This window comes from Pelodiscus sinensis, chromosome 1, assembly GCF_049634645.1.
Source record: "Pelodiscus sinensis isolate JC-2024 chromosome 1, ASM4963464v1, whole genome shotgun sequence".
Taxonomy (NCBI): domain Eukaryota; kingdom Metazoa; phylum Chordata; order Testudines; family Trionychidae; genus Pelodiscus; species Pelodiscus sinensis.
Window position 1 is genome coordinate 154,388,099 of NC_134711.1, and position 24,410 is coordinate 154,412,508.

Here is a 24,410-nt window from a genome sequence, read left to right on the forward strand (position 1 = left end):
TGATACTTCCAAAGTTACAATATGTTCCAGACCAGCTGTTTTTTGTTTGAAACAAGATTAGGTGGCTCAATGGAGCTGTTTGTATCACACTGTCAGTAGGATCTGACATCCTAACCCCATGGGAGAGTCCAGAGGCATGGTGGGGAGAGGGGCCGTTGCCCCCAGGCACCATGCTAGATGGGTGCCGGGCTGTGGTGGGAGCGCACAGCCCCACATGTTGCGGCGAGCACAGCAAGCCATGTGCTCCCTGCAGTCAAGACGCGGAGGCAGAACCGGAGCGGCAGGAGCAGGCACTTTAAAGGTAGGGTAATGGACGTCCAGTGCCTGGCTCTGGGAGAGGGGGCGGGGCATTGGGTTAGAGCAGGGGGCAGGCTGGGAGTGCCTGGCTCTGGGGGAGGGGTGAGTGCATTGGGTTAGAGGAGGTACTGGGGTTCCTGGCTCTGGGAGAGGGGTAAGTGCATTGAGGGTACTTATAATTTTGTTTTTGAAAAGGGATACTTTATAAAAAAAGGTTAAACACTGCTCTAAACCATTCCTTTTGGCTTCCCTGTTTCCTTTCTCCTTTGGCTAGTTGGGCAGGCAGCAGTTTTGATAAAAATATATCAGACATGTGCACACAGTGCCCGCTCTGCTTCAGCTGGTGCTGGATAATCAGGGCCTCAGTTCTAAAGGAGTTGGTATTACTGAGGTGATTGATTTCCTCCCCTCTCCGCCCCTCCCCCCCCCCCCCCCCCCCCCAAGTTTTGTTGCAGATTTTTCAAAGAAAATGCTGGTGTTTTCTATAGATCACCCACATCTCCCACTCATAGCAGAGACTTGGGATTAACATGGCTTTCTCAACTGAAAGTCTTATGCGTGTTCTGATGTTGTGCTTGTGAACACCTGGCAAGGTAGTCTGCCAAAGGCAAGGCTGCCCTTGAATCTTGACATCTATAGAAGCAGTTGAATAGCTTGTGTGAAATTTGGAGGAGCAGTTCAGAGAGACCTCGCTCCTTTACTTAAGGATAGAATCTCACAGCAGCCTGAAGGGAAAAAGTCCTCATGGCAGACAGAAAGCCACACTTGCAGTGTAACCTCAGCCTTAGGCTACCTATTGCTTCAAGTGCCTTCAAGAAAGTTAGGGTGATTCTCGTGTTGTATATTAGTTTTATTTAAAAAAAATTAATCTCTTACGTTCATAACTATGATGTAGTTTATCACTGTGCGATAGTATGAAAAACAGCTACGTTAACTAGGTAAGTAGGCAGTTAGGAAGCATTACAGATTGCTTACAATAAATTTGATGCGCTCAAAACCTTTTTAACTTTTATTCACTAAACATTGAGTTACTCATCTGTTATTACAATGGTTTTAAATGCATGATTGAAATATAGTGATGAAATTCATATTTAGGTTGTATAACATTTATTTCTCATGTTTTAGAAAACTTATATATTTTAAGCATTTGACATTTTTATGTAAAAGAGAACATGATACAATGAGAACATGATACAAACAAATTAAAGAGAAAAAATTATTGAACAGAATGTAAACCACAAAAACTATAATTTATATTTGTCTGTACTTATGATCTACTAACTAATCTACTAATTTATCCCGGTAACAGTGAATATTAGTAGTATTCATTTTTTAAATTTACATTCTTATTGTTTGCTGACTTAGAAATAAATAACAGATACATAGTAACAAATGATTGGGGAGTGTAAATTTTGCCTTTGCCCCCGGGCGCATAACTCCCTCACTATGCCTCTGGGTGAGTCCTCACAATGGCAGGGTAATCTGGTTATAAGAAGCCCATATGCCCCTTCCTGTTAAACTGTATCAGGCAGAGAGGGGAATGGGTGAGATAAAAGGGATATAGCCATGTGTCTAATGTGCCAAAGTCAACTGCAGTTTGAGCCTTGTGTAGTGCCACAACACCAAGGTGAGTTTTCTCTCTCACACACACACTCTCACACACACACTGCCTTCCTGTAACAGGTTCTAGTCCTTATCCAGCTAAATAATAGTGAAGTATGTGCTTAGATGCTACACTGGATTGATCACTCAGATGCCAGAAATGTTATTCATGTTTGAAACATAGATATGTACAATCTTCTAGATATAAACTGTTAAGTTCTTAAAAGACTGTTGTCTACAAATTTAGCCTCTGTTCTTCCTGCTCCATCTTCTGATGTCCTCCTATCACAGCCAGCCCTAACACATGTCCAAACATACCTACAGTGGACTCACTTATGTCCGCAAAAGTGGAGACCCATTTTGGTGGTCCTCATACAATGTGTTGGTGCAGAGTTTCCCTATGAATGCGCGATAATAAAAATCTAAAGCCTATTTCCAATATATTCTATCATAAACATCTTGTCTGTGTCTACACTGGCACCTTTTTCCAGAAATGCTTAAAACAGAACAGTTTTCCCTTTTAAGTATTTCCGGAAAAAGAGCGTCTACATTGGCAGGATGCTTTTCCGGAAAAGCCCTTTTTCCAGAAAAGCGTCCGTGGCCAATGTAGACGCGCTTTTCCGGAAAAAAGCCCCGATCGTCATTTTCGCGATCGGGGCTTTTTTGCGGAAAAGACTACTGTGCTGTCTACACTGGCCCTTTTCGGGAACAGTTTTCCGGAAAAAGGACTTTTGCCTGAGCGGGAGCAGCATAGTTTTTCCGGAAAAGCAGCTGATTTCTTACAGTAAATCGTCACTGCTTTTCCGGAATAAGTGGCCCAGTGTAGACACAGCCCTTAGGTATTTCCGATTTCCCTCTGTTAGCTATGGACAGTATTAAAATCAAAATGGAGTCTGTGGACTGAGAGAGAATTCAAAATGGAGTTGTGGTACAAGATGGGATTTTTAAAATAGAGTCCGTGACTGACTTGAGACTTTTGCCACCAAAATCCATCATTTGCACACAGCACATGGCTGTGCACACAGCACCATGGCAATGCACACGGCACGAAAATCTGCACTGGACACAGATCAGTTGCACACGTCACTCTACATGATGCACCCAGCACTCCAGCTAAGTTTCCCGCCTTTAGCTCTTTATAAGCGGGATTCCTGAGGAGATCGGGTCAGCAGTTTTCCCTACCATCCTGGAGGAGAGTCGTTTCGTCATTGAAGACCGTGGTGAAGGCCCAGTCCAGACCAACCTCAACCCAACTCCACTGCCACCCACAGGGTGCTTTGGCCTACAGCTGTAGCAACAGCTCAGCTCAGTGAGCCTCAGCTACCTGCTTCTCTCCACACCATTGGGAGTGTGACCACAGAGCATTTTCCATCGTACTGTATCTGCTGTGGCGAAGGCCCTTCAAGGCACCCAGAACTGCTCTGCCTGCAATCCATAAACTATATGCTGGTCTGCTGCGAAGGCAAGGACTAAGCGGAGAACTGAACTGTTTGCCATACCATCGCTAACACCGGAGCATCAGGATGCCTCAGTGTTCCTCCCCTGAAAGCTATCAACAGCCAAAGGGTTGAAGGTCCTGCGCTTCAAGCTGCCTCAGACTGAATATTAAGTTCTGCTATTTGTTATATCTATCCTGTCTTCTATTATATCAGTGGGTGAGGGGTTGTTTTATCTGTTCAGTGTTTGTAATCCATTGTTTAACTTATCTGTTGTACTTTACAATATACTCTTAAATTTGAACACAATATGTGTCTGTGTTTATTGGTACTCGAGCCTAGAAATCCGCCGGTGACAGATACGGTGGTTTCCAGGTCAGACCATCTCCTGGGACAAAGGCATTTAACATTGTTTAAGATCAGGCCCATTAAATTTAGTTTACTAGTGCGCCTTTGCTCGTAACACCTCAGTATCCAAACATCTTTAATGTCAGACTGATAATAGAGAAATCACTAGTAGATTTCTTTGATTCTCATCTCGTCATCTTGGGTATACAGACTAAGTGAGAATCAGAGGCGTAAGCCCACTGGCTAATCAAAATGTGGAAGTGTGCTGCTTCATAGCGCTGCAGACATTTCAACACTAATCCTTTCCTGCCTGTCCCACATACATCAGATTTCAGCTTTTACTTCTCAGAAATCTGTTCTGTGAGTTTATAGTTACAGAAATATGTATTCATCTTTCATAATTGGGCCTGATATACATGGTTTTATCTTGTTGCTATTTCTACAATGTTGTTACTGGGAATGGCCCACGTAGCAGAACAACAAGTCATTAAATGAAAGCAAATGTTGCTTGTGTGAGGTTTGCCCAGAGTTTTTTCATATATCCAGTTTTTGCCTGAACTGATTGTGTCATGGCAAACTGGACATTTTGCACACTGCCTTTTCATTTCCTTTTCATCAAGCTTGAGGAATCAGCTTTGTGTCTATGGGGCAAAGGAAGGCATGTCTGACCTTCAGAACAAACCATTACTATGATAGAATAAACTGGTATATGCAATTTTCTGCCCATATTGCTTTCATCATACCTTCTAGTGCAGAAGAAGCCCTGTGCTGATAATAAATCAGATCAAATAACATATCTCAACCATGAAAACTAGAATGGACCCCCATGTGCCACAAAAAACTAGGGATTATTTAGGTACAATGCAATCTGCCTTTATACCAATGCAGGGAGAAGTGATAAGATAACCAGTTACAGATTCCTTCTAAACCAGCTGAACCACTAGCCTTAGGCACTAAGTTTAAGGACTCCAGTTTTGAACTGTTAAAGGATGATTCACTGCACAATTTAAAATTGGCTTCTGTACTCGAGAACAAGTTCAGTCTCTGACATTTCAATCTTCATTCCAAAAATTGCCCTTGCCAAATGGATACAGCACAGTGTAGAAAGGAAAACCAACTTGCAGATGAAAGACCAAGATCCTGACCATTCATAGTCACTTAAAAAAAATAGCACATTTTTGCACCGGTAGTTAATTACCCCAATATCCTGACTGAATGCCAGTTCCAATAATTACATTCTACCTATCTAAATTCCCTCTGGAGTTTCAAATTAAAACAGCATACTAAATCTCGTCCAAATTTCTGTAGGGTGTTGCCGTGTGTTGTTAAATGCCACTGCAGAGGTGATTATGTTTCAATGATGAAGTAATTATTATACCCATTGCCCACATAATCCAAGGTGAAAATACCCAACTTCCTGCTTTCTTTTCACCTTCTGGATTCCAGAGTGACCTGAAATCTCTGAATTTGAGGTTTCCAAATCCAATCCCACTGGCTCTCTTTTCTGTTTCCATCCCCAGCTTTTTACAATTTTCAGCCCAAGCTTTTGAATTTGTATTATTTATTATACATTATTCATTAGGAAAGACTTCCTAACTGTCAAGAGCAGTTAAGCACTGGAACAAATTACCAGGGGAGACTGAAATCTCCATCACTGGAGGCTTTTCAGAGCAGGTTAGACAAATACCCATTAGGGATGGTCTAGCTAATAGCTGGTCTAGATGGTCTAGCTAATCCATCTGAGGTAGACTGAATTAGGATGTGTCAAGATCTCCTACTTTCCCTTCTGGGATTGTGTGGATCTTTTCACAAGCCTCCAAGTGCTTTGTAGAGTGACCAGTTCTACATATGTAGGGATCATTTCTCCAACCCCTCAGAAAGCAGTCATTTCTGAGGTGGAATGCAGTGCCCTCGTAGGCCTCTAACTAAGAGCCCACTGAAGCCAGTGGAAAAGACTCCTGTCTTATAACAATGCTAGCAATGCTACAGCGCACAGGACACAGAAGAAAACATTCTTCAATAGATAAACTTGTTTGAAGAATATAGTTAGTCCTGTTGTGACAGTAGCTCATATTGATGTGGATAATATAATAGCTTTAAAATGACTTTGAAAGCATCTTGTTGGTATAAAGTCCATAACAAAAGAGACAAATTATAATGAGCATAACCCTCTCTCATTCAAACTATTTACCACAGCTCTAGTCTTTAATTCTGGGGCAAAGAAAAGGAAACAACAAAATAATTAGAAACTTTGTGTTTCTCCACTACTCTGGGCCGGGTCCTTAGCTAGTGTAGCTGTTTACACCAGCTCAGAACCTAACCCTCGAACTCTGGTTATCAGTCAGATGCCTTTGATCTCCAGCCTTCTAGATATTTCTCTTTGGAGGTGGAGGAGTTTCCCAGTTAGCCAACAGATCAGCAGGACCTCCAAGTCCAGCTGACCCTTCAAGCCCATTGACACCCATCCTTTCTTCAGCATTGATACCAGGCATGCATAACCAATTATAACATACCTTGTAGTTCATGACAAGTTCCAGGATAAAGCATTCAAATAATCCAGTATAGATAGCCAGAGAAGGGTGCATCAAACTCCTTCAAGGGAACATGAGAAATTCAGAATGTGTCTAAATCTACAAGTCTGGTTCCTTTATCAAGAGAAAAAAATAATTCCTGGGATCCTGTAATGAGTTGCACATAGACAGAACTCTGCACCCACAAAATACCTCACTGACTTCATTAGGCCTCTGTGAGAGGAGTGGGCTCCACTGTCCATGATTTTATGGCAGAAGCAGCGTTTTATGCATCAATGCAAAAGCTAAGGGAAGATTGAAGTTAATTCTGTGAAGCTCCGGAAGAAAAGTCTCTGGTTGCTTATAAAGTTCAGACACAAGAGTAACAGACCCCTTATAATTGTTACTATTATTTGTATTATTGTAACACCTAGGAGCCCCACTCATGAACTAGTGTGAAGGTCTGCTCTCAGCCCTCCAGCTGGGATGCAACTCTGGGCTGCCAGCCCCCAATCATAGGACCAGCTCCACTTATAGCCCCCTGAACTGTCTTCCCCCTCCCCTAGCCAGGCTCCAACTCAGGGCCATTGGTCCCCCAGCCATGGCTGGTCTCTGACTGTGGGCCATGGCACCAGCTCTACTTCCAGCCATCTGGCCAGGCTCCAACTCCACTTCTGGCCCCCATCCAGGCTGCTCCTCATCACCAACCCCCACCCTCCTCAGCTGTGGAACTGGCTCCATTCTCATCACCACCCCAGTAGGGCTCCCAGACATCATCCCCTCCACCACTGGACTCCCAGACAGTCTCTGCTCATAGCTGCTGGGACTCTCCGATCCAGGAATTTTCAGATCCAGCAACATCTGTGGTCCAGGTTCAACCTGTACAGGGAAATGAGATAAAATGGTTATCATGATGGGCTGCGGTCTTAGCAGCCTAACCATTGTCAAGGATTTTCATAGGTCTTGCAGCAAAGGAGAGGTTTAAAGACCAATGAGTTTGTTTTGCTGATGTTTATAGGAAGAAAAGTCCCATGCAAAGGGGGCAACATGGAGTAAAGCACAATGGTGTTCCTGTTTGAAATTCTAATACATGGTTGATAGATACTGATGTCATGGGCCAACTGGATGCAAGAGTCCACTTTTTGATAGTAAATGAGACGTGACAGGTAAAGTTGGGATTGGTCTAGAGAGGCCTTAAAAGTGAAGACAAGAAGCTTATGTATGATGCAATAGAAAAGATGGAACTACTGATGTGGGTTATAAGCAAATTGAAGAAATACAAGAAAAGGCCGTTGTTTTGCTTCCTCGGATTCAGGCTTCATGCCCTCATTCAGCGAGGGTGGAAATCCAATATTCTCCCACTTTTAGACTGGTCATTGGCTATTACATTCCCATCTATGCCAACCATTTGTTCTAGCTTTTCTCTTTGGGAAAAGACTGTGGCCAGTTATGGTGACTAACCAGCCCTCTTACGTTTATTTAGCAGTAGGAATCAGCATTAGAGAAATGATGTTAGCAAAGTTAGACAGAAATAGTGACTGTTATCCTACTAAAGCCCTACCATTCCATGTTGGTCTAGCTTCTCCAGATACCACCAGCAGTTCTTCTGCATGAGTTTCAATCTGTTTCTGTCTTTTGATGTCTCTTTTCTTGAAACAGGGTTCTTTTAAAACCCTATAGGAGTTGTTTGTTCTTCTGTGATTTTCTTCTGTGAATTTTGGCCATTATTAAAAACAACATTTTCCAGACTGTGGCCTAGCTGGAGATTGAAAACAGAGTAATCAAAGCCAATAGTTCTAGCACTGTCCCTTACCAACTCTTAAGTATTAGCCTGTTAGTGTCTAACTTGAGTCCTACTTCTCCTTCCTGTTTGTATTCTAGACAGACCTCTACTGAGTTACACCAATATATTCCAACAGCAAACACCATCCCAAAAAATCACGCCAACAAATAGTATTCATAAATTACTGCAGAGCAGGTCCATATTCATCAAATCCCCAAACTCACTTTTTTCTGTTTGACATAGCTCACCCATCTCTTGTCACCATGACATTACTATCCATACTGTAAAAACGTGGCAATAATTGTGAATAGATTTCACTATGCATATAAAAATGCAAATGTGACCTGCTCCTGCACCTAGGAGTTTTACCACTGGGGACATATAGGGTCTGATCCTGAAAATACTCGTTCATGTGTTTATATTTATTCAAATAAACAGTCCAGTTTATTTCAATGGAACGACTCACATAATTATAGTTAAACGCATAACTGAGTATTGCAATTTTAGGGCCATAGTTTGTATCAACAAATTTCAAAATATTTGTCAAAGCAGATCCAGATTTCTGCTATGCCAGAGAGTTGAGAAGGAAATCCCTAATTTTTATATATCTGTCTTAGGTGCTTAGATATCCCCCATTACTGTCATATATGAGTACCTCAGAATCATCAATCTATTTATCCTGATATCAGGAGATAGTTCTATCCCATTATACAGATGGGCTACATGACATACCCAGAGTCATCATAGACATCTGTGGTGGAGTAGCTAACTGATCCTCAATCTTCTGAATTCCAAGCTACTGCCCTAACCATTGAACCATCTTCCTCTATGGTATTGCTATGTCTATATTCACTCAAAGACACTATTTGTCTTTCCCATCTATTAATGGTAGGAAATTAGCAGATTTTTCCATTGCAAGTGAAATACATTCATTTTCTTCTGCTAAACATGGGAGAAAAGGTCAAGAAAACAGGCTCACAATCCTATTTAGATGATGAATTTTTTGTGGCAGAAACTTTTTAAAAAATTTCTCTGTTAAGTGCATGGCAGAGCTCTGGAGCGGTGCTTAGGTAAATAAAATAAATACTGTACATCATTTTAGGGAATACAGAACACTGAAGACCAGAAGTGAAACACTCAGAAACAAATTGTATAGTATTGACTCGGGGGCTTTGTTCCAAAGAACCTACTTGTACCCAGCATGTTACAGCCTGTGATTTTTTTTTTACAGCAGAGATTTCTTTGCATTTATGACAAATATTGTGAAGCTTTTGCTTTCTAAAGCCTTTAGGTCTAGTCGATTTTTCAAAAGTAGCTTTAGGTCTAGTAGATTTTTTTTCAAAAGTGGCTTGAGTACACAAGTGTCTAAGTCTCTATGGAAACTCTGTAGGGTTTAGGACCTTAAGCATCTAAATTACTTCTGAAAATGGGACTTATACTAAGTCACTCAAGGTGCTTTTGCAAATGTTAGCCAATATCTATAATGAACACAACACTTGTGTATTTTTGGCTCATGGACACAGAATGAACATTTTCTCACACACATGCACATCACTTGGTTTTACATATTCTTCCCTTAATAAAGTTTCAGAAATATATTAAAAAGACCACATCTTACTATCAGTGATAACATATATGACTGGATGGTTCTATTCCAGACTGGAATTTTATTCCAAATAGGGCACACTAGCAGAGACCCTAATCCTATGGTCCGCGCACTCATATCAAGGTCAGTGGGAGCACTGTGTGCATAAGGACTGCAATATTGACCTCAGAAGATAAACCCTCAGTACTATGTTGTGGAAAAAACTGTCCTTATATCTCTTTTGAAGCAGTCAGCGATCAACAATACAGCAGAGAACCATTTTTTTTTTCACTCTGGTTTCACGTCAGTCATTCTTGCTGTCAGACTGGTGGCTCAGCCTTAGATTTAGCTGTGGTTTTTTTTCCTGTTGCTATTGAAAACTGTTGAACCTTAAAAAATGTATTGCATATTCATTAGTGATCACTGGAGTAGATGGGGCCTTAAGGCAAAATACACAGATGAAATAATATGCATCTTCCTCTGACATTTGCTGGCTAATGCACTATCCATGAAATTACAAATAAAATCCACCAGGAACAGCTGCTCATTTTATCCATGCCCTTCCGATCAGACCAACTATTAAGTTGATTTCCAGGCAAGTTTCACATAGTTCATATAGAGTCTCTACAGAGCAAAGCTTTTCAGATAACATTCCCAAGTTATTCCACAAATGTTTCCCATCAATCTACAAATAAATAATTTGTGATTCATTTCTTTTCCCCAGCTCCATCAGATTTATAGTCAAGTTCACTGAGCCTTTTCCCCTCTACTCACCTTTAGAAGAATGGCTGTCACCCTCTCCAGACCACTGTACCCTTTTCAGGAGTTGCATTTGTCTTGTGCCAAGATTCACCTCTCTTAAAAACTACTTGCTTACAGAATCAGACATAAAAATAGAAAAGTGTCCCAACATACTGTTACTGAGGAATGGCTTCCTTTCTTATTTTTTACCATATAATTATAAAATAAATCAATTGGAATAGATATTTGTACCTGCATTTAAATGTATAGTATTATGGAGCAGTATAAACAAAAGTCACTGTCTATATGAAATTTTTGTTTCTACTGACTTTTGCTAAGGCTTTTTATGTAGCCTGTTGTAAAACTAGCCAACTTTCTGTTGCACTTCCTCAGACCTTCTGAGGGACAAATGCAGACAAAGAGTGGGCCGGAGCAGTATTGCTTTTGGGGTTGTTTATTAGTACAGATTCTTAAGAGTAAAGTGGTACTCACACACATACATCACATTCATGCTGGCTGTTTGAAGGCAGGCTACAAGTGTGGTGTAGATCACTTTTGATTTCACTGGTGGCTGGAGTGCTGGCCAGGCATCAACTTCCCAGAGACTCGACCATGATGTTCTATGGGAGATCCTTTTGGGTCTGCAGGAGGCTTTACTTCCTCTGGGCCGGTCCCAGGTTTCTGCTGTGATTTTGCATCTTGTTCGGGAGAGAGCTTTTCTGGCCGCTTCTCAGTTAATTTATCTGCTTGCAGGGGTCTTAGTCTGCTTTAAAAAGTCATGGATCCTAAACTGCCTTTTTGGTTAGGTATTTCTCATTCACACCTCACACACGTTCCACAGATCACACAAATCTTTGTAAGCAATATGGTTTCTAAGTAAAATGGGGCCTAATGGGCTTGAGTACAAGAAACTGCATTGTACTACAGATAACATACAAAAAGGCATGATAAAAATCTTAACAAATTATAACTAAGAAAGCCAAGATCAGAAAAGAGGGAGAAGCAGAGGAATATATCTGATCAGCTAGACACCCGTGAAGAGGAGGGGGGTCATGTCTAACTGTGTACACTATCTAAAAGAGCTGATGTTCCCCCTGAAGATCTGTGTACCCTCAAGAGTACATATGGGCCTGGTTGAGACCCATTTCACTAGAAGACAGTGGAGAATCCTCTCCAAAATTAATAGTCTCAAGTTATACTTCTATTATCCCTGAGCTCCTCCCTGCAGTGGAATCTCACTTGACAGCAGAAGGAATACCAGGGGCAGCTGCTATGAGGTAAAGCTGCATGAGAGACATGCTGAGAAAAGAGTAGGAAAGAAACACAAGGCACATGTGGCCCACAAAGACTATAAGCAGCTCAACATCAGTTCTGGCCCATATCAGCCTCTGGGGGGGGGGGCTGAACCTTCCTTTCATTCTTGGTAGAAACTCCTTCCCTGGAGAATAATCTAGTGAAAACATTCCCACTATGTGTGTTTTGCCACACAAGGGAATGATTGGACCTCAGATCATTGGTCCACCAGTAGCCTGCCTCCAGCAGTGGCTGACTGCTGATGTTTTACAGGAAAGTAAAAAAGCCTGACCCACGGTGGAATGCTGAACATGAGGGAAATTTTACCCAGCCCTGAGCTTTATCCCCCTGAAACACAAGATTTCATTACCTGTTTTAACTTAGCTTGTATAAATACATTAACATTAGTACTAGCTATTATTGGTCATAATACGTAGCCTTTATCAGTTTTTATACACCTTTCTTTTCAGATTTCTCTTAAAGAAGACTTTGTACCCATAATGGTAGGTTAATTTCTTTTCTCATTTACAGCAATTTAGTATTAACCCTTTTCATGTTGTAGCCCCACACTAGCAAAGTGTCCCACACTTTTACATTGAAATATATATTTTTAATTGAGACTTTTTCTCTCCACATGTGTATAATATGTGTTCCTACATAATGTGTATTTTTGGTGTATGTATCATAGTCTCAGAAGGCTGGGTTTTCAAACACATTTTGCTATAGATACAATTTTGAAATTGCATGTCAATTATGCAGTAGTCCATAGAGGGCACTTCTTAAGACTTTTAGACATTTAAATCCTTCATTTACACATCATTGATCAAGCCTCTAGTAAACCTGCATAACAGCTGAGTTGCATTCATATCTCACTGCACACCACCAAGGCAATGTTTCCCTAAAATTTCAGGTGTAAAGATCTTTCTGAAATGTGTATTGGAAAAGAAAATATCCTACATATAATTTCTAAACCTAAATAACTTGGCCATTTTGAAGCATTTGAATGATCATTTCATCTCGTACACCAAAATTCAGGGTTTCATCTTTGAGTCATAGTCAAGTTAACTTACAAAAATAGACATTTGTGAGTGGAAGAGTCCACAACTAATAAGAATGCATTATCGTAATCCGGTGTTAAGTCTCTATTCAGCTCATATCTGACAAAGATAATTTTCTTGCACTGATTTTCAGAACTGCTCTTGTTGGTGTCAATGGGTGTTTAACATCCTAAGAAGAAAGGATACCCTCCAGAATGATGCCCTGCTGTGTTTTGACCTAACTCTACAAGCCACTAGATGTCACTTGCACTTCACAGAAATATGCTGTGAGTTCTCTGATTGTAAACAACTCTCTCAGGAAAGAGAAAGCTAAGGTATTTCTCAGATGTCCTTCTTGCCTCTTCTGATTGGTGCTTTAACCTTCCTTGCCGGATGTCTGCATATTTTTTCTTCTTCTTAACAATCCCAAAGGTGCTGAAAATTTGCTTGGACATTTTGCAAAAAGACACTTTATCAAAATAAGCGGGGCAATCCGAGTGAACAATTTGGTGCTCGATATAGACATACTGGTGAGATGACACTTCCTGTTTCTGAATGCAGGGCTGCTGCTGCAGTATTTATGTCCAGCAATAAGACTTTCTTTTTTCTGTTTGGTTTTGAAACATGCTAGTCTTAAATGGCTTGATCTAAAGCCAATTGAAATTGATGGAAAGACTCCAATTGACTTCAGTGGCAAGGGAGCTAACAGCCTCCATGGGCTCTTGGACAAGACAGATGGTGGCTCCTCAGATGGAGCCAGGGGGCAGCCAGCCCACCATGCCACCCAGATCATGGCATGCCCTCCTCTCCCAGACTGCAGAGCTGTATACAGCATGCATCGTGAGGCTCCAGCAGCGATGTAAAGGGCCCAGGGCCCAGCTGCCGCCATAGCAGCAGCAGTGGCCGGGAGCCTCGGTCCCCTTTGAATCACCCAGCCCTGGGGCAGTAGCCCCCTTTGCCCACCTCTGTTCAGTAGGTCTGTTCAGTAGGTCTGTTCAGTAGGTCTGTTCAGTGGACTTCAGATCTGACACACAAAAAAAGACAAGAGGCTTGAAGATTTGGCTTTAGTAGCTGATGAGTAAAAAGCATCAGGGATGAATGGTTTTGTGTATTACTCCAAAGACATTCTCATTAAACATTAAAATGCTCTGAAGTTGTGATAGGGGCCACCAGATCAGATTCCATTCCCTTCATGTAGCTTTCATTGGCACTGCATTCTTAATGAGTCATAATTGCAATTGGGGCTTCACTGGCATTTCGTTGAACTGGTTCATTTTAAATGTAAATTTCCATAAAAAAAACTCCTGAAAACCAATCCTTATATTTAATCTGTGGCAGGTGCTTCATTATCAGAACCTCTTCCTCTCCCCTCCCCCGGCCATTTAATACTTCATCCAAAAAAAAGTCTAATTCTATTTGCTATCTGTCCTGTGTTTGGAGCCTTACAAATGGGTTCACTTAGCCAGTTTTTGAATCTTTGAAATTATTTATGTATAATATTATGAATTAGATGCCAGCCTTTCCAATGGTGTCTCTAGCATTATTAGTCTTCCTTTGTGGCTATTAGAGCCTTCCCCTTACAGTGGCCTTACGGCTCTGTACTTTTCAGCCTCAGACATGCTAGTCTGAAAAGGCTTGACCTGAGCCAACTGAAACTGATGGAAAGACTCCATTTGACTCTGTGGGCCCCTGTGCAAGGTGGAGGTGTAGGGAGCTCCACACTGAAGGGATGGGACCTCAGACAGAAAGGGTGGGACCAGGGGAGCCTTTTACTGGAATGTTAACCACAAACTTTTAAAAACACCTACATAATAATAAGATGTGTATGTTCTGCCATTCGCCCTCAGTGCTACTATGGGCTGAACCTCTAAAAACATCTGACGAAGTGGGTCTTTGCCCACGAAAGCTTATGCTCCAATAAATTTGTTAAGGTATGTCTACATTAGCTCCCTAGTTCGAACTAGGGAGGCTAATGTAGGCATTCAAAATTGCAAATGAAGCCCGGGATTTAAATATCCCGGGCTTTATTTGCATGTTCCCATCCGGTCACCATTTTGAAATTCCACTAGCCCGAAGTAACTGCCCGCGGCTACACGTGGCAATGAAACGGTAATTCGAACTAAGTCCTTAGTTCGAATTAACTGTTACTCCCCCTGAAATGAGATGTATCAGTTAATTCAAACTAAGGACTTAGTTCGAATTACCGTTTCATTGCCGCGTGTAGCCGCGGGCAGTTACTTCGGGCTAGTGGAATTTCAAAATGGCAACCGGACGGGAACATGCAAATAAAGCCTGGGATATTTAAATCCCGGGCTTCATTTGCAATTTTGAATGCCTACATTAGCCTCCCTAGTTCGAACTAGGGAGCTAGTGTAGACATACACTTAATCTATAAGGTGCCACAGGACTTCTTGTTGTTTATGCTAACACAGCTACCCTTCTGAGTCTAAAAACCAAGACTCTCTGGTCCAGCAACATCCATAAGCGGGCAGAACCATGGATGTTCCAGGGCCAGAGAGCCCTGACAGCCAGGAGTCAGGCAGCAGGAGGGACTGCAGTCAGGAGTCCTGCTGGGGCCAGGAGTCTGACCACAGCCGGCAACCCTGCTGGGAATGATAGCACCAGGGTTGGGAGTCCAGCACGGGCTGGCGGCAACGGGGCTGGTGACAACAAGGCTGGGAGCCCAGTCGGGCCCAGTAGCAGCAGGACTGGTAGCAGTGAGGCCCACAACCCGAGTGGGGCGAGTGGCAGTGGCTAATCCAGGGGGTCGTTGGCAAGGGAGAAGCCAGCAGCGGGGCTGGGAGAGGAGCCAGCCGGGGGAATGGGAATTGATCTCCCCTGGTCCAGCAAACTCTTTTGCTGGGGACTAGTCAGGTCCTGAGAGTGCCAGAGTTGAGGTCCAATCTGTATGCTGCTGTCAGGACTTAGGTGGTGCATAGCAGTCATGACACAAAAGTGAAGGCATAGTATATTTTAACTAGTGAAACAAGAATTATTTCACGATTCTTACAAAACTACCATGGGCTTTTTTTAAATAAAAAGTCTTTATAGTTTGTATCTCTACATAAGAAACTGTGGCCCAGTAACATGATCTAGGGCCCTGAATCTGCAAGTCCTTGCATGCTGGCAGGTTGTATGGAGTTCCTCTGAGTGTTCTGAGGTTCTGTGTGAGCACAGAGGTCTCCCCTTATGGAGTGGTTTGCGGGATTAGATCTAAACACTGTCCAACTCCAAAGCTGGTACATCATTTCCCTCAGTCTCCTCCTCCTCCTCCTCCTCATTCCCAACACAATGGCTCAAGACCTACAGCAATCAGTGTGGGTTTTGACACTAACTTTAGCAGGACCAGGAATTTCCTCAGCAAATGCCTGTGTCTTTCTTTTGCCCATCTGCAATTTCTTTTAATTGACAGACAGGTTCTTCCCATTTCACATGACAGTCTCCAGTTGATCTGCTAGTCTTATAAGTCACTTCCACTGGTGCAAATGAGGAGTAGGTAGAAAATAAATCAAGCCCAAACATTCATGGGGACTAACATCAACCACCTCAACAGAATTCCTCTTGATGCTTCTACTTTCTATAGACACCAGCACGAGTTTTACGGGACTTCATGTAGATGATGTGTAGGATAAAAATCAAATAGCAAATACAAAATTTCATGGGACTACTAACATGCTTAAAGTTTAGCACACGTTTTGTGGCATCTGAGCCAAAGTGCTCAGTACCTTACACAAATGAGCCCCTAAATTGTACACACTATTTCCATAACATTTGTGATATATAACCAAACATCTAACTGGAAGCTAGATGCATTAAATTACCATGCTAATTCTCACATTGCCCTCACACGTTGTCTAGCAGGTCCTATGTGAATATGTATGTAGATGCCCAAGGAACTTTTGTTTCAAAATGTTATTTCCTTGTCAGGTCCTCAATATGTGCAGCGTTTGGCAAGATCAGACTCCTACAGAAGTTCAGAAGCTGCACAGAATGTTTAAAACTAAGAACATCTTTAAAAAACTCAACTGGAGGTGTCATTCAGTGAGAATTTTTTACATTGCTGTGGAAGTATGGAAGCTCATCTGTCAATATCCTCTCTCAGGCATGCCAAAACCGAGATACTACTTTTGGAAAATTAGCCCCAACATGATACTTTCAGTCTGCAGTCTGTGTTAGGAACTGAGGACTAGTCACGTATTGTGTGGTGTGCAGGACTTTTTGCTTTTACAAAACCAATCAAGGCAACATTGTGTTGTGTATTTTCCCTGCTTACTTGTATACTAACACGGAAGACACTATTTGTTTCTCTTTCTGGACATTTCTACTGCACTCCTGTGTGCTGCAGCTAAGCCCCAGCTAAGGATGCCCTTGATAGCAGCAAACATGTCTTGTTCTATCCAAAGTTGACAGAGTGATCTGGGAATTCGAGCAGAGGATTAGGAGCCATAACACCTTGGTTCTATTCCTTGCCATGACTTTGTGTGAACTGCTGAATGTTTACAAGATTTAAGATGAGAAGGCAGCCTCTGCTTTCCCTCATCCCCATCTCAGTTTTAGCAAATGGATAATAAAATGGCTTTTCTGTCCAGCGAATCATTTTATATTTAGCCATATCTCCACATGCTTTACTGACTGGGGTTTCTTGCATTTTAGCACAATGTGACAACTTATCTCTTTTCTCCTCTGGCATTGGGGGTCTGGGGAAAATCAGTCCCATTCCAGAGCTTTAATGCTTCATGTAGGTTTATTTACCATATTTTACAGGGTAAACCTTTACTTGGCCCAAGAGCTTCTTTCAACAAAGCAAAACAAAAAATCCTCCCCAAATAGAAATAAACACAAGATTTCCCCTTACAGTGTTGCCAGCCCTCATGATTTTGTCATGAGTCTTGTGAAAATTGTTTTCCTTAAAGTGCACAGCCTGCCCTTAATTAGACTCAAGAGTCCATAATAACCAGAGAGAACCTCTTTTACTCCACAGCAAAAAGGGATCTAACCATTTTAAGACTGCTATTCAGCCACCCTTCCAGAACTGTAAAGTCTGACTTTGTTACAATATATATACTCACAGGAATACCAGATTAACACAGAGCGCCCCCCACCCCCTCACACTTCCCTCCCTCTGGGCTAGTCAAAATCTGAGATGAGAGAAGTTCAAAACATCCTGAGCTATTGTTATGTAGCAAACAGGAAAGAAATACAGCACATCTTGATAACTAGCCTCCCACACGTACTTGAAAGACAATCTAGCAAGTTGTTAGCTGCAAGGATCCTCTCCAAGGAAGGGGCAAGTTTGTTTTGGCAGGCTGGAAACTTGGAGATCAAAAGGCCTGAACATCTTTTAAAGGAGCCTCTCCTTGACAAAGAGATGAGATATAGTTTGTGAGTTAAGGGAACAGACTACCCAACCAGACTTTAGGGTTTTCAGGGAGTGTATAGGAAGCTCAGAGGCCTCGTCTATATTAGACCAGGCAGGTCAGCTGAAGGTATGCCATCCAGCTACGCAAAATGCATAGCTGGAGTCAGCTTCCTTAAGCCAAGCCGCCATGGTGTCCACACTGCGGGAGGCCAACAGGAGCACACACTCCTGCTGGCTTCCCTTACTCCTCGCAGAATGAGGAATACCGATGCCTTCAGCATTCTATTTAGGAGTCTACATTAGACCTACTAAATCAAATGCTAGAAAATCAACCTCCAGAGGGTCGATTGGGCATGTCTACATTTCAGAGACAGAATGACCAGGTTTCCCATGTGAAAGATGATTGGGTATGTGGCAATCTAGACAGACATATGGTCCATTTAATGGGTTTAATATATGTTTTCTCTGAAATGTTGTGTTCCAACTCAGTGTTACTTTGCTTTAAGGAGCATTTCCTTAATGACATTTCCACTGTCATTCTTCCAGAAGGAAGAGAACTGTAAGGTTTGAGCCTAAATCTGAGCTAATCACGGCTTGTACCAGCAGACTGCAGGTGGGAGAAGCACAATGATTTCATGCAGAGGCAGGTGGCAGCTCGAGGCCTGGGACTTGAGAGTACAGTGCACACAAAGAGACCAGGAGGGGTCACAGGAGCAATTAACTTAATAATTGTGGCAACAGTACAGAGGCTTATGTTAGTAAAGAAGATGATGCAAAATTCAAGTAACAACACTTCAGGCCTGTTCAGTCTGGTATCCTCTAATTCCAGCCGGTGGTTGTGAGTTGTTTCAGCAGCTCTTTTACACGTATGCGGTGCCCAGGGATTTCTTGAACACTCAACAGCATAATTACTATTTGACTATGATCTTCACTTTGACTTGTACATGGCAAGTCAATAGCTTTGATTCCTCTTTGAGGCCAATGCTGTGCTGTCTACTAGAGATTTTAAAAAAACCCAACCCCTCAGTAAGGATAAGACAAATGAGAGAGAAAGAGGATTCATGTACAAATAAATGTCATCTGCCCATTTTTTCCCATTGGGAGATACTGGAAATTGGATTTTGCTTTTTAAAAGACTATTTAAAGCCAAGGCATTTTCCTTAACTGAAGCAAATAGAGTGAACTATGTTGCAGTTAAACACTATCAAAAACTACCGTTCTTGCTCTGAAAAGATAGGTTTTAGGTTATTTATAGTATTAGTAAAAATATTTCTTTACATTTGCCTTGGCATTCTTAGAAGATGTAATGGCACTTTAGTTTAACAGAACTGTAATCTGTGTATCTGAATATGTGAAACACAACTGTACCTGTAGCCTGCATAACTTTCTCTTCATTCTATTCTAGGGGTTGGTGAAATCTGTTGATGATATACCAATATTCATTAATTTAATCCCTCTTACATCCAAACATGTCATGCTGAGCACTGTCGTCTCCTGATGTCTCCATTCCTGCTTCCCTCAGCTTATTCAGTGTGGCTGCATTGCTGTATTAACATAACATCTTGTTTAGCAGCCCAGCCACCGGCTCAGCCCTGCTCTCTCACAACCTCCCTCCATCCCTTGCATAATCAGGCCCACTTGCTTGTGCAAAGACAATCAGTAAAGAGCAAGCAATTCCAAGCAGTTTCTAATACACAGCTCTTCATCTGGTGTACATCTTTGTAGCATCACTGAAGTCAGTACAGCTGCACTGATTTATACTGGCTGAGAATGTAGCAGATGGAAGTATAGAAAGCTGTCAGACCAGTGCCTCTTTTTTCCCTTTGGCCTAATATCAATCTTGTCTTCATAACTGGTGTTTCCAAAGCAGCCATTGCGGGCGAACTGCTCCTTTAAGTGATTTATGGCATGTAAAGCAGATCTCTGTCAAGCATCATCTTGTCTCTGAGTTGGTAACAGAATACCTCAGCCATCACTGAAGAATCTAAGTGCTGAATCACCACGAAACCCAAAATATACAAAACATTCCTGGTTTTAGTTTTATTGCAAACTATCATCAGGATCATAGATACTCATTAACTTTCCCGAATCTTCTAAGTCAGTCAGGGCTTGATTATGGGTTTCACTGAAACTGTGTCAAATGCTATTGATGTGATCTCTCTTTTAGCTCAGATTGACTTTTGAGACCTGTGATCCATGTGAAATCCAAACTCAGGCCTGATTCATCATAGCACATAATGCACACACTTAATTTTAACATTTAATTAATTTTTTTAGCACAAGCTTAATTTAAAATGCTGTCTAGATTTCAGTGAAACTCATAAACTCGCCAGGCTGACTTAGAAGGTTCAAGAAGGTCAGGGAATATCTGTGAGCTGGGGTGATTTTGTAATAAAAGTGAAAACCAGACATGTTTTGTATATTTTGGACTTTGTGGTCATCCAGCAAATTTTCATTTTGATTTTTAAGTACGCAGGCATAAGTGCTATGCTGAATAAGGGTCCACATTTGAAGTTCACATGAACCCCAAATCTCAAACGTCAAACTCTGCTGAACAGAAGAGTCCTTTTTAGACCGTGATACATCAGCAGTGAGCAGCTGTGGGGGAGTGAGTGGAAAGGAAGGATAACAAGTTAAAGTTGCAGCAAAGCAAAATATGAAATAAGGAAAATGATATCATCATTATGAAATAATTAAAACCCAAATGAGCCAGATCCTTCCTTATGTAAATAGGTATAGCTCCATCCTGGGGAGATTGTCTTAAATACGCTTTGATTCTGTAGCTGCTGCCTATACCTATTAATAATGCTCTGAAACTATATATTAAAGCTCAGAAATTAGGAAATGAAAGGGTTGATATTCTTGTATTAATATTCACTCATCTAGACCCCATTTAAACCAGGTACATAAGCATGTGGCTAACTGTAAGCATATAAGCAGTCCCCTTGGTAGTGATTGGATTACTCATTTTATTAAGTACCTGGCTTAATCAGGGCCCTACACTGCAACTATATGACATTTTCAAATACTAGCTAGACGATTAAACCATTTATTTGGAGAAGATAAGTGGAAATAAATAAAAGAAAATAGAAAAGAAACAAAATTTGCCTGTCCAAATGAAAGCTTTAAATATATCTACTAAATAGCCGTGTTACTGTTTTGAGAGTTTAATTTTTCAATTAAAATAAATAGCCCTACATAAGGAGCTATGCAGGAGAAATGAATGTTTCTCTGACAGTTGTAAAGGTTGATGTGTGCTCTGGTGGAAGGGGGTGACATTGGTGAAGGGACTAACGCTGAAATGATAAAGAAAAATGAACAGGGGAGGAGGAAAAAGAGAATTGGAAGAAATGGAGCAAGAAGAACATTATTTTGTGTAAATTAAATTTAAATAAAAAAGGATGACACCAGCTCTGATCTTGTCAGGCTGAGATATTTCCAGGGCAGGCAGTAATAAGAGAATTATACATAACACAGGTGCAAGGCAACTATAATACACTGCTTTTTTCCCCCTTTTCTAATAATGGAGCTGCTGAAGCACATTTGTCAGGGAGACAAATAAACTCCCAAAATATTGACACCCTCCCCCAAAAAATGGCCTGGGTCAGTGAATATCTTCAGAGATCATCTGCATCAAGGTGAGGAACAGAGGGCATCTGCAAGAAAGAAAATGCCTCAGACCTGTTAGGTTGCCCTTTGGCCCCTCTAGTGACCATTCCTTTATTCTTTGACCGTTCTTTCCCGTCTCTGTCATTCCTCCCCTAATGCTGGGCACAGGATAGAGTGTCCTTTGCTGAGTCCCGCTGTTTCTATTCTTCTGTAAAAGTTGATTTCTTCTGCTCAAACCTAATCAGCTCAGCAGCAGGCATCTTTAAAGGAAAACCCCTCCTGTTTAAGAAAAGTGACAGCCCTGCCACGGGACTAAAAGGAAAAGCTTTCACAAATCACAGAACTTTTTGTGCCTAGTACACGAAGGCCCTAGTGGGTGTAATTAAAAAGCACAGTAGACAGGTCCATTAAAAGGGGGCTGACTGATTTTGCCATTTGAAAAAAATAAATCAAGATTGTAATGTTTAAAATATGCATGCTATTTGTACTTCAAAGCATTTATTTTGGGAATATTAGCAATAGTTCCTTTAGTATTACTTTATATTAGTAAATAGCTACAATCTCATCTCTTTGTGCCTACGTGCTACACTCTTCTAGGTCAAGAAGTTACTTGCCGAACACAATGGCCAATCACATAATCATAGAGTCGTAGGGTAGGAAGAGACTTCAGGAGGTTACAGAATCCACCCCCCAAAGCAGGATCAACCCTAATTAAATCATCCCAGACAGGGCTTTGTCAAGCGAGGACTTAAAAACCTGTAGTGATGGAGATTCCACCATCTCCCTAGGTAACCCATTCCAGTGCTTCACCACCAACCTAGACCTCCCCCACTGCAACTTGTGACCATTACTCCCCATTCTGTCACTACTGAGAACAGCCTCTCTCCATCCTCTTTGGAACCTCCCTTCAGGAAGTTGAAGGCTGCTATCACTCTTCTCTTCTGCAGACTAAACAAGCCCAAATCCCTCAGCCTCTTCTCATAAGTCATGTGCTCCAGCCCCCTAAGTATCTTTGGTGCCCTCCACTGAACCTTCTCCAACATGTCCACATCCTTTCTGTAATAGGGGGCCCAGAATTGGACACAGTACTCCAGATGTGGCCTCACCAGTGCCAAATAAAGGAGAATAATCACTTCCCTAGGTTTGCTGGTAATGCTCCTCCGACTGCTCCATAATATGCCTTTATCTTTCTTGGCTACTCGGGCACACTGTTGACTCACACCCAGCTTCGCATCCGCTGTAATCCCTGGGTCCTTTTCTGCTTAACTTCTACTTAGACACTCGGTCCCCAGCCTGTAACAGTTACCCCAATCCCAGTGGGGAAAAGGCAACAGGCACAGTGGGCTGCAATTCCCTTCAACTTGCAGTTAGGTAGAGATGGGCTTGTAGGTATGACAGAATGAACAGTCTCAATTGCACCCCCATGTACAGAGCTGTCTCCGTCTGGACAGGGAAGTAATCTGTTTTAGTAGCAAGTTATGAATTTCCTGACACTAGAGGGTGGGAACCAGAAAACCAATTTTGGCTCAAAGTCACTATTTGTTACTTGATCTGTTCTTGGGGTAACATTGTTATATTACCACCCTTTTCTGTATTGTGGCTCTAGTTTTGCAGACTTGTGCACAGACCTAATATCATACAGGGCAAATAGTCCCATTGACTACATTCAAACTATAAAAATTGCACTACGTTGTGCACGTGAATGAGACTCTGCAAGACTGAGGCTTAAAGTTGCAAACTAGCCCATTGTAAATAATATTTGTATAGTACATTTTTTGTGATGTATTTTCCCATATGACTAAAAATGATATAAATTGACATAAGTGTAAAATCAGTATTATTATAGTAGATTATTTATTTTCACATTATAATGATGTATTTACACATATCAGTGGTAATATCTTACCAACCCACAACCAATAAAGAAAAAGGACATTTATATAGCAAACTATTTTTTTTAAATGTAGGTGCCAGCAGCAAATCTCAATATAAGCATCAAATTCTTATTATGGGTTAACTCTCTAATACCTTGTCACACAGAGAGGATGAGAGAGTCCTGTAGTGCATAGATGATGAAGGTATAATCCTCCGCTGTAAATTTTCCTGGCCTCTGTGACAGGGTTTACTTATCCTGCACCAGTTTGGCAGGGGTTAACCACACAGCGTGGGCTAAGGAAACCATGCCCCTTCACCCATACTGGGCATGCTCCAACTGGAACCAGAGTATAAAAGGGAGTAGCTCAGCTCAGTCTGGGCTGGCCACCAAGAAGAGCAGATGTGTGTTGCAGGCTCCTGCTAGAAAGCTACTGGCACTCCAGGCTATAGAAACCAGACTGGGTGATACTCTAACAGACTCCTTCCCATCACTGATGCCAGTGGAGGAGAGACAATGGAGGCCTTGACTACCAGCATTGGAAGCAAGGGTAGGAAGTGACCCAGGGAAGGGGACCATAGCCATGGGTCACTGAGACTGATTATACAAGTACCAGATCTTGAGGGCCCTGGATCAGGATCCAGTGAAGAGGAGTGGCTCCAGGTCCCTCTGCCCTTGCTGCCCTCTGTCAAGGGCAGCCACCACACAGAGGGTGAATTTTACTGCAGACGGATATCCCTGCTGATTCTGGCCATTGGACCATTCTGCCATGAGCTGCAGGGCTGCTACATAGACTCAGGCCCAGGCAACTTGGGACATCAAACTTCCATTTGGATAACACTGATAATCTGACACCTCATTCCAGGATGTACCTACTCCAAGATGACCTTGTAAAGTCCCATCTCAAACCCAAGAGTATCTTTTTTTTTTTTCATTT

General features: G+C 41.9%; 1 long non-coding RNA gene across 3 annotated transcripts in view; it reads left to right on the forward strand.

Annotated features, from left to right (window-relative positions):
* LOC142819649 (uncharacterized) overlaps positions 1–18,257 on the forward strand; it is a 79,639-nt gene extending 61,382 nt beyond the window's left edge. The window contains exons 2-4 of one of the 3 annotated variants that reach the window (XR_012897509.1): positions 12,066–12,098; positions 12,787–12,967; positions 16,560–18,257. This is a non-coding gene — a long non-coding RNA (uncharacterized LOC142819649). The remainder of the gene's footprint in view (positions 1–12,065; positions 12,099–12,786; positions 12,968–16,559) is intronic. The other 2 variants (XR_012897513.1, XR_012897510.1) reach the window with 2 other exon arrangements.
* Positions 18,258–24,410: the final 6,153 nt, after the last annotated feature.